The 7,636-nt window shown below is 39.7% G+C and overlaps 1 long non-coding RNA gene across 1 annotated transcript; it reads left to right on the plus strand.

The window, feature by feature from the left end:
- The first annotated feature begins 1,205 nt into the window (after nucleotides 1-1,205).
- Nucleotides 1,206-5,071, plus strand: LOC141545856 (uncharacterized). The gene is made up of 4 exons (XR_012483158.1): nucleotides 1,206-1,734; nucleotides 1,938-2,061; nucleotides 3,341-3,501; nucleotides 4,754-5,071. It is a non-coding gene; the product is annotated as an uncharacterized LOC141545856 (long non-coding RNA).
- Nucleotides 5,072-7,636: the final 2,565 nt, after the last annotated feature.

A 7,636-nucleotide genomic window follows, 5' to 3' on the forward strand; every position in this document is an offset into this window, starting at 1 on the left:
CTCTGACAGCACCTTCTCATCCTCCATCTTGGACTTTCCACTTCTGGGCTTGGGCTTGGAGGGTCTCATCTACAGAAAACCACCTTCTTGAGGGCAAGAACTGTTGGAGTTTTTCCTTGGTAGCTCTGCCATTTTTCCACTTCGAATCACTTCCGATTTACCAATATTTATTAAGGAAACAAGCATTTATTAAACTCCTATGTACCAAGCACTGTGCTAAGCACTTTACACATATTCTCTCCTGAACATCACTGGGAGGTAGGTGCTAATATCCACTCTCTCAGTTAAAGAAACTGAGGCAACAGGTCAGCAAAATAGAGGCGAGATTGAAACAGATCTTGTCTTGTACAGACAACCCTGGCCTAATTAACAAGGGGATTCTAGATCTGCAGCGTTCAATGGGGTGTTTTCCAAATTCTACATGATGAAAGGTACCGGATGAAGCGGTCTGGGGTCTTAACCGTGGCCCTAGCTCCTTCTGCTTTGCAGCCAAACCCTAGGCTCCATCCCAAGAGCAATATGTGGGCTTGGCTCCCTTTCCCGCTGGTGCTTCTACTCATGTCCCCAGTTTCTGGTCCCTGTGTCCTTTGTGACCATATCATTCATCTGGTAGCCCACCTCATCCATCTTCCTTAGACTACTCAATCAGCAAAGCTCAATTAAACAAGGAGCAAACATATATTACATACTTACTAGGGGTCGTATATTTCACTAGACCCTGGAGACATAAAGGTAAAAACAAAATGGTCTTGCCCGCAAAGTTTATATTCTATTGGGGAAAATGATGTCAACAAAAAGAACTAGGAAGACAATCTATGCATAAGCAAGATAATTGTATAAATATTTTTACATACATTGGAATAAGCATATATTTTCATATATTTAACATGTGAATCCCCTGTCATCTTCCCTGTCATCTAGGGGAAGAGGTGGAAGGAAGGAGGGGAAAAGTTGGAAGAGAAGGTTTTGCAAGGGTCAGTGTTAAAAACTTACCCCTTCATATGTTTTGTAAATAAAAAGCTTTCCTCAAACAATTTTTAAAAAGAAAAAAAACCGACATACCAGGTGAGCACTACCCTCATCTGATGAGCATTTGCTTTGCTTACCTTCTCCATGGAGACCTCATTGTGTCATGCCCATTGTGACACGCCTGAGAACACCCAAGGTTTTCTGACTTAAAGGGGATGTTCTCTCCCCAACAACCCAGTTGGATCCTGACAGCCAAGGGAGTAGTATGTGAATAGAAGAATAGATGAGTGGACAAATAGACTAATAGACTAGATACATAGATAAGTGCTGATAGATAGATGGGATAGATAGGGTAAACAAATAGATTCAATAGATACACTTGATGCATAGTTAAATAGATAATGATGGGTAGATAAGTGAAAAGATAGATTTATAGTAGAAAAGTTTATAGGTAGAAAAGATATTTATAGGAAAAAAAGTGATTTATAGTTAGAAAAGAGATTTATATGAAAAAAGCGATACATAGGTAGAAAAGAGATATATATAGTTAAAAAAGTGATTTAGGAGAAGAAACGAGATTTATAGGTAGAAAAGAGATGTATAGGCAGAAGAGAATGAATAGCTGCCTTAAATTATACATAGATAATGAAGGAGTCAATGGAGGGTTAGGTAAATCAGTAAATAAATTACTGGAGAGAGAGATCCATTTGGGCCCTCATCAGCATGATACCAAGGGCTGCTGTCATAGATTGAGACTGCCTTCACGTCAGTATTAAACTATTATATTTTATTCTTCAATATTATAGAAGCTAAAATGGTTGCTTTCTATCTGGCTTGGGAAATTGTTGACTTCTCTTTCTTCCCCTCTTCCCCCACGCCCCCCCAAAATTGCATTTTGTGGATGGTTATTCTAGTAGATCAATTGGACACATATCTTTCACTTATGCTGTAACATTTTACCTTTTCAGGCATCCTATAAGCCACTGCTGAAGCAGAGGAGATACTGAACCAGTTGTGACCAGATGCTGGCGATATTGAACGCATCTTAAGCCTCGGGATCGACTTAAAACGGGATTTAACCTGTTCATGAAGGTAAAGCATCTACATAGAGATAATGTACCTGCAGCTTCCCTCCTGCAGTCAGTGTTAATAGGAGATCAAGGTAGGGCCTGGTTGCTGACTAGCCCTATATGTAAACTAGAAGTACAAATAATCTGGGAAATAAAGAGCCTACACTTAAAAGCAAACAAACAAACAAAAGCAAATTCTTTTAGTTCGGAAACTCTTTTCTTTTTCCTCATCCTATGGCTGGTTCCCAGAAAAAAGATGACTTGCTCATATTAGAGGTTTCATAAATGCTTGTTAAATTCAATTACATATAGATGAAGACTTTTTCTAAAATTATAGGCAGCTGGCTGGTTCAGTGGATAACACTGTTGGACCTCCCTTGAATCAGCAACTGATTTCAAACACCAGCTGTAGGACTCTGGGCAAGTCACTTAATCTGTGTTTGCCTCAATTTCCTCCTCTGTAAATTGGGAATGATACAATCATGTTTGCTCCACAGAGGATAAGCCTCTGAGAACTATTTGTTTTCAAGTAGAGTCACAGCATCGTGGATTTTGAGCTGGCAGCAATATTTCAGGGTTTCTACTTCCATATTTTACAAAGAAAGTCACTGAGACACAAGGAGGTTTAGTATAGTTAATATATTGTTCAAGCGCATACAAGTTGTAAGTGGCAGAGACAAGATTCAAACAGATCCTGTTAATACTATCGTGTTACCTCTAAGTGTTCATTATATATGGGTGTATGGGTGTCCATATATGTGTGTGTATATTTCCATACTCCAATCTTCTAACCTATAACTAAACATATTTACTCTTAAAAAAAAAAGTGGTGGGATGGGGTAGGGGAAAGACACTGTAATAAAGTAACATTAAACAAGTGGTATTTTGCTCTGCTGTTTATTTCTTACTTTCATGACTTTATATTATCACTTTAAACTCCCTGAGCCTCAGTTTCCTCACATGTTAAATGAGATAGTTGACCTCCATGACCACTAGGAAACTACATTTCCAGTTCTAAAATTGTGATTCCACAGTGAAAATCTAGCAACATTGTGTCCTAATGTAAGATCTGTATTTGATCATTAATGAGTCATATATTTTCTCTTGGATTTTATATAGTTCATTTGTAGCAACATTAACCTGGCATTCCCTTCTGAGGGCTGACCCCATCCTTGTTGTGGTGACTGTTAGAGGTGGGCCGCCCTCATCCCGGTGACCATCCACTCCAGATCCTCTTTGTGGTTGGTGGGGTGACAATATCAGAAGCCAAAATGTTGAAAGATCTCGTTTCTTCCCTGAAGCCTGGAACACAGGTACCGAACCCGAAATAACAGGACATGCATCTCCCTGGCCCAAGGATGGGAGAGTCTGGCTGTTCCCACAAGACTTGGTCTGAGCCTTAGGGGTAGCATTTGAGGAGATGATCTATAGAATTCGGGAGATGGTGAAGCACTGTGTAAAGGTCAGATAATTCTCTTACTACTACCATTATTACTTGTACTCTTACCCCTATTATTATTACTACTATTTCTACTATTACTCCTCTTCCTACTCCTATTAGTATTACTCCTACGATTACTACTATTACTCTTCCACCCACTACTACAATTACTGCCACTCTTATTATTGTTATTATTCCTTCTAGATCTCTTCCTCCTGCTACTAGTACTATCATTGCTCCTATTCCTATTAATACTCCTTTTACTACCACTACTACTATTATTTCTACTACCACTTTTACTATTTCTATTACTATTACTCCTACTGCTACTCCTACTCCTACTAGTGTCACTCCTATTCCTATCATTATTACTGTTGCTATTACTACTTCTTCTACTACTATTATTCCTACTCCTATTATTATTAGTACTACTACCATTACTATTACTTTTATCATTACTACTCTTTTTACTACTTCTATCACTACTTTTATTCCTCTTCCTATTACTGTTACTACTCATACTACTCCTACTTCTTCTACGCCTCCACCTCCTACTACTGCCACTACTCCTTTGTCCGGAAGTCCATATGTTTTCTAAATAAAGAGGTTTCCTAAAAAATATTGTTAAAAGAAGACTTGCGCATAAAGCCTGAGCACAATCCTCATCAGATGAGCAGTTGACTTGCTTACCTTGGCCATGGAGACCTCATTGTGTGATGCTCATTGTGACATGCCGGAGAACACCCAAAGTTTTCTGACTTCAAGGTGATGTTCTCTTCCCAACAACCCAGTTGCATCCTGACAGCAAAGGGAGTAGTATGTGAATAGAAGAATGCATGAGTGGACTAATAGACTGATAGACTAGATACATAGATTCCTGGTGATGGATGAATGGGATAGAGAAGATAAACAAATAGATTGAATAGATACACTTAATGCATAGTTAAAAAGATAATGATGGATAGATAAGTGAAAAGATAGATTTATAGTAGAAAAGTTTATAGGTAGAAAAGTGATTTATAGGAAGAAAAGTGATTTATAGGTAGCAAACAGCTCTATAGGAAGAAAAGCCATTTATAGGTAGAAAAGAGATATTTAGATTAAAAAAAGGGATTTAGAAGTAGAAAAGAGATTTATAGGCAGAAGAGAATGAATAGCTGGATTAAAATATACATACAACCCCCCCCAAAATATTGCAGTTCGTGGATGGTTTTTCCAGTATATCAAATGGACACATATCTTTCACTTATGCTTTCACATTTTTTCTTTTCAGGCAACCTATAAGCCAATACTGAAGCAAAGGAGATACTGAAGCCAGAGTGACCAGATTCTGGCGATATTGAAAACATGTCTTTGGAAATCTACTTGAAACGGGATTTAGATTGTTGTTGGGGAGTTTTGATCTATACTTTGGAGTTTATTGCACTGGTGGGGGGAAGGGGAGAGAGGATGTTTCTGAGTTTGATTGTTGGGGAGTTTTGATATCTATACTTTGGAGTTTATTGTACTGGTGGGGGGAAGGGGAGAGATGATGTTTCTGAGTTTGATGTGTTTTTAAAAATAAAAAATGTTTTTTTTTCTGTTTCCAAAAGTTTCAAGTTGTCATTCTTTCAGCTCCCACATGATTAGTGATATTTCCCAGTTTCTTCTTTACTATCTGATGATTATATTTGCCAGCTGGTTAATCCTAAAGAAATACTTGTTGGCAAACTTATTGGGTAAACAACATTTTTCCCTTATTTGCAGCTAGCCCATACTGCTGATGGGTAAAGCTGGCTATCCTATCTGGGTTTGGGAATAAGAGAGGGAGGCAGATTTGTTCTTCTTTGAGATTGTGAAAAAACTGTAAGCAGGCCCTTTGCCATCAGAGGCTGGGGACCGTCTGAAAATCTGGGAGCAAAGAGGTAGTGGGGGTTAACAAGCAGCAGGGCTGTTGTGTTCTAGCCAGAGAAGTTCCAGAGAAGCTCGGAACTGGCCCTGCTGAAGTCTTTTGGATCTTCCTGGAGGAGCAGAGCAGCCATTCTACACCAGAAGGGCAATTCAGAATGACAAGGGACTGGCTTAGAGATTTGCATCCAGGTGCTTCCCCTCAGCTCTAGGGGAAGGCTGAGCCAGAAAATAATTGGTGTCCCCACAGGCTTGTGCTAGAGCCCCCCATTCCCCCTTTGAAGTTTCTTCTGCCTGACTTGTGCTCATTATAATCTATATGACTGAAATGTCAAACTTCGGTTTCTGAAAATCTAACCTTTCTTCAGAAGCTGGGAACCTAAATCCCCTGGATGAAGAAGGGGGATAGTAAGAGTGCTAGAAAAGCAAATGGGTGCTCTGGAGACGGCAAGATTGGAGATGGGAAAACCCCGTCTGATTTGATTCCATAGATAGTGGCAAAGGTCAGGTTAGCCACAAAAGATGTTTGCACTGATTGATAAAGCTGGAACAATACCTCTTGGGAATTGATGTACAGGCTCTGGCAAGAAAATGAAACCAAACTAACTCCCAAGCAGGATGCAGCCTTAATTGGCTGAAGGGCCCCAGAAGACCCTGGACAAGCCAGTCAAGCCGGCTTCCAGAGCTAGTCCTTAGCTTGGCCTTGGGAATCCTCCCAGGGGGTGGAAGAGGAGGAGGTCTGGATTGCTCTCTGACAGCACCTTCTCATCCTCCATCTTGGGCTTTCCACTTCTGGGCTTGGGCTTGGAGGGTCTCATCTACAGAAAACCACCTTCTTGAGGGCAAGAACTGTTGGAGTTTTTCCTTGGTAGCTCTGCCATTTTTCCACTTCGAATCACTTCCGATTTACCAATATTTATTAAGGAAACAAGCATTTATTAAACTCCTATGTACCAAGCACTGTGCTAAGCACTTTACACATATTCTCTCCTGAACATCACTGGGAGGTAGGTGCTAATATCCACTCTCTCAGTTAAAGAAACTGAGGCAACAGGTCAGCAAAATAGAGGCGAGATTGAAACAGATCTTGTCTTGTACAGACAACCCTGGCCTAATTAACAAGGGGATTCTAGATCTGCAGCGTTCAATGGGGTGTTTTCCAAATTCTACATGATGAAAGGTACCGGATGAAGCGGTCTGGGGTCTTAACCGTGGCCCTAGCTCCTTCTGCTTTGCAGCCAAACCCTAGGCTCCATCCCAAGAGCAATATGTGGGCTTGGCTCCCTTTCCCGCTGGTGCTTCTACTCATGTCCCCAGTTTCTGGTCCCTGTGTCCTTTGTGACCATATCATTCATCTGGTAGCCCACCTCATCCATCTTCCTTAGACTACTCAATCAGCAAAGCTCAATTAAACAAGGAGCAAACATCTATTACATACTTACTAGGGGTCGTATATTTCACTAGACCCTGGAGACATAAAGGTAAAAACAAAATGGTCTTGCCCGCAAAGTTTATATTCTATTGGGGAAAATGATGTCAACAAAAAGAACTAGGAAGACAATCTATGCATAAGCAAGATAATTGTATAAATATTTTTACATACATTGGATTAAGCATATATTTTCATATATTTAACATGTGAATCCCCTGTCATCTTCCCTGTCATCTAGGGGAAGAGGTGGAAGGAAGGAGGGGAAAAGTTGGAAGAGAAGGTTTTGCAAGGGTCAGTGTTAAAAACTTACCCCTTCATATGTTTTGTAAATAAAAAGCTTTCCTCAAACAATTTTTAAAAAGAAAAAAACCCACATACCAGGTGAGCACTACCGTCATCTGATGAGCATTTGCTTTGCTTACCTTCTCCATGGAGACCTCATTGTGTCATGCCCATTGTGACACGCCTGAGAACACCCAAGGTTTTCTGACTTAAAGGGGATGTTCTCTCCCCAACAACCCAGTTGGATCCTGACAGCCAAGGGAGTAGTATGTGAATAGAAGAATAGATGAGTGGACAAATAGACTAATAGACTAGATACATAGATAAGTGCTGATAGATAGATGGGATAGATAGGGTAAACAAATAGATTCAATAGATACACTTGATGCATAGTTAAATAGATAATGATGGGTAGATAAGTGAAAAGATAGATTTATAGTAGAAAAGTTTATAGGTAGAAAAGATATTTATAGGAAAAAAAAGTGATTTATAGTTAGAAAAGAGATTTATATGAAAAAAGCGATACATAGGTAGAAAAGAGATATATATAGTTAA

The sequence above is a fragment of the Sminthopsis crassicaudata genome, chromosome 6 (genome assembly GCF_048593235.1).
Source record: "Sminthopsis crassicaudata isolate SCR6 chromosome 6, ASM4859323v1, whole genome shotgun sequence".
Classification (NCBI taxonomy): Eukaryota; Metazoa; Chordata; class Mammalia; order Dasyuromorphia; family Dasyuridae; genus Sminthopsis; species Sminthopsis crassicaudata.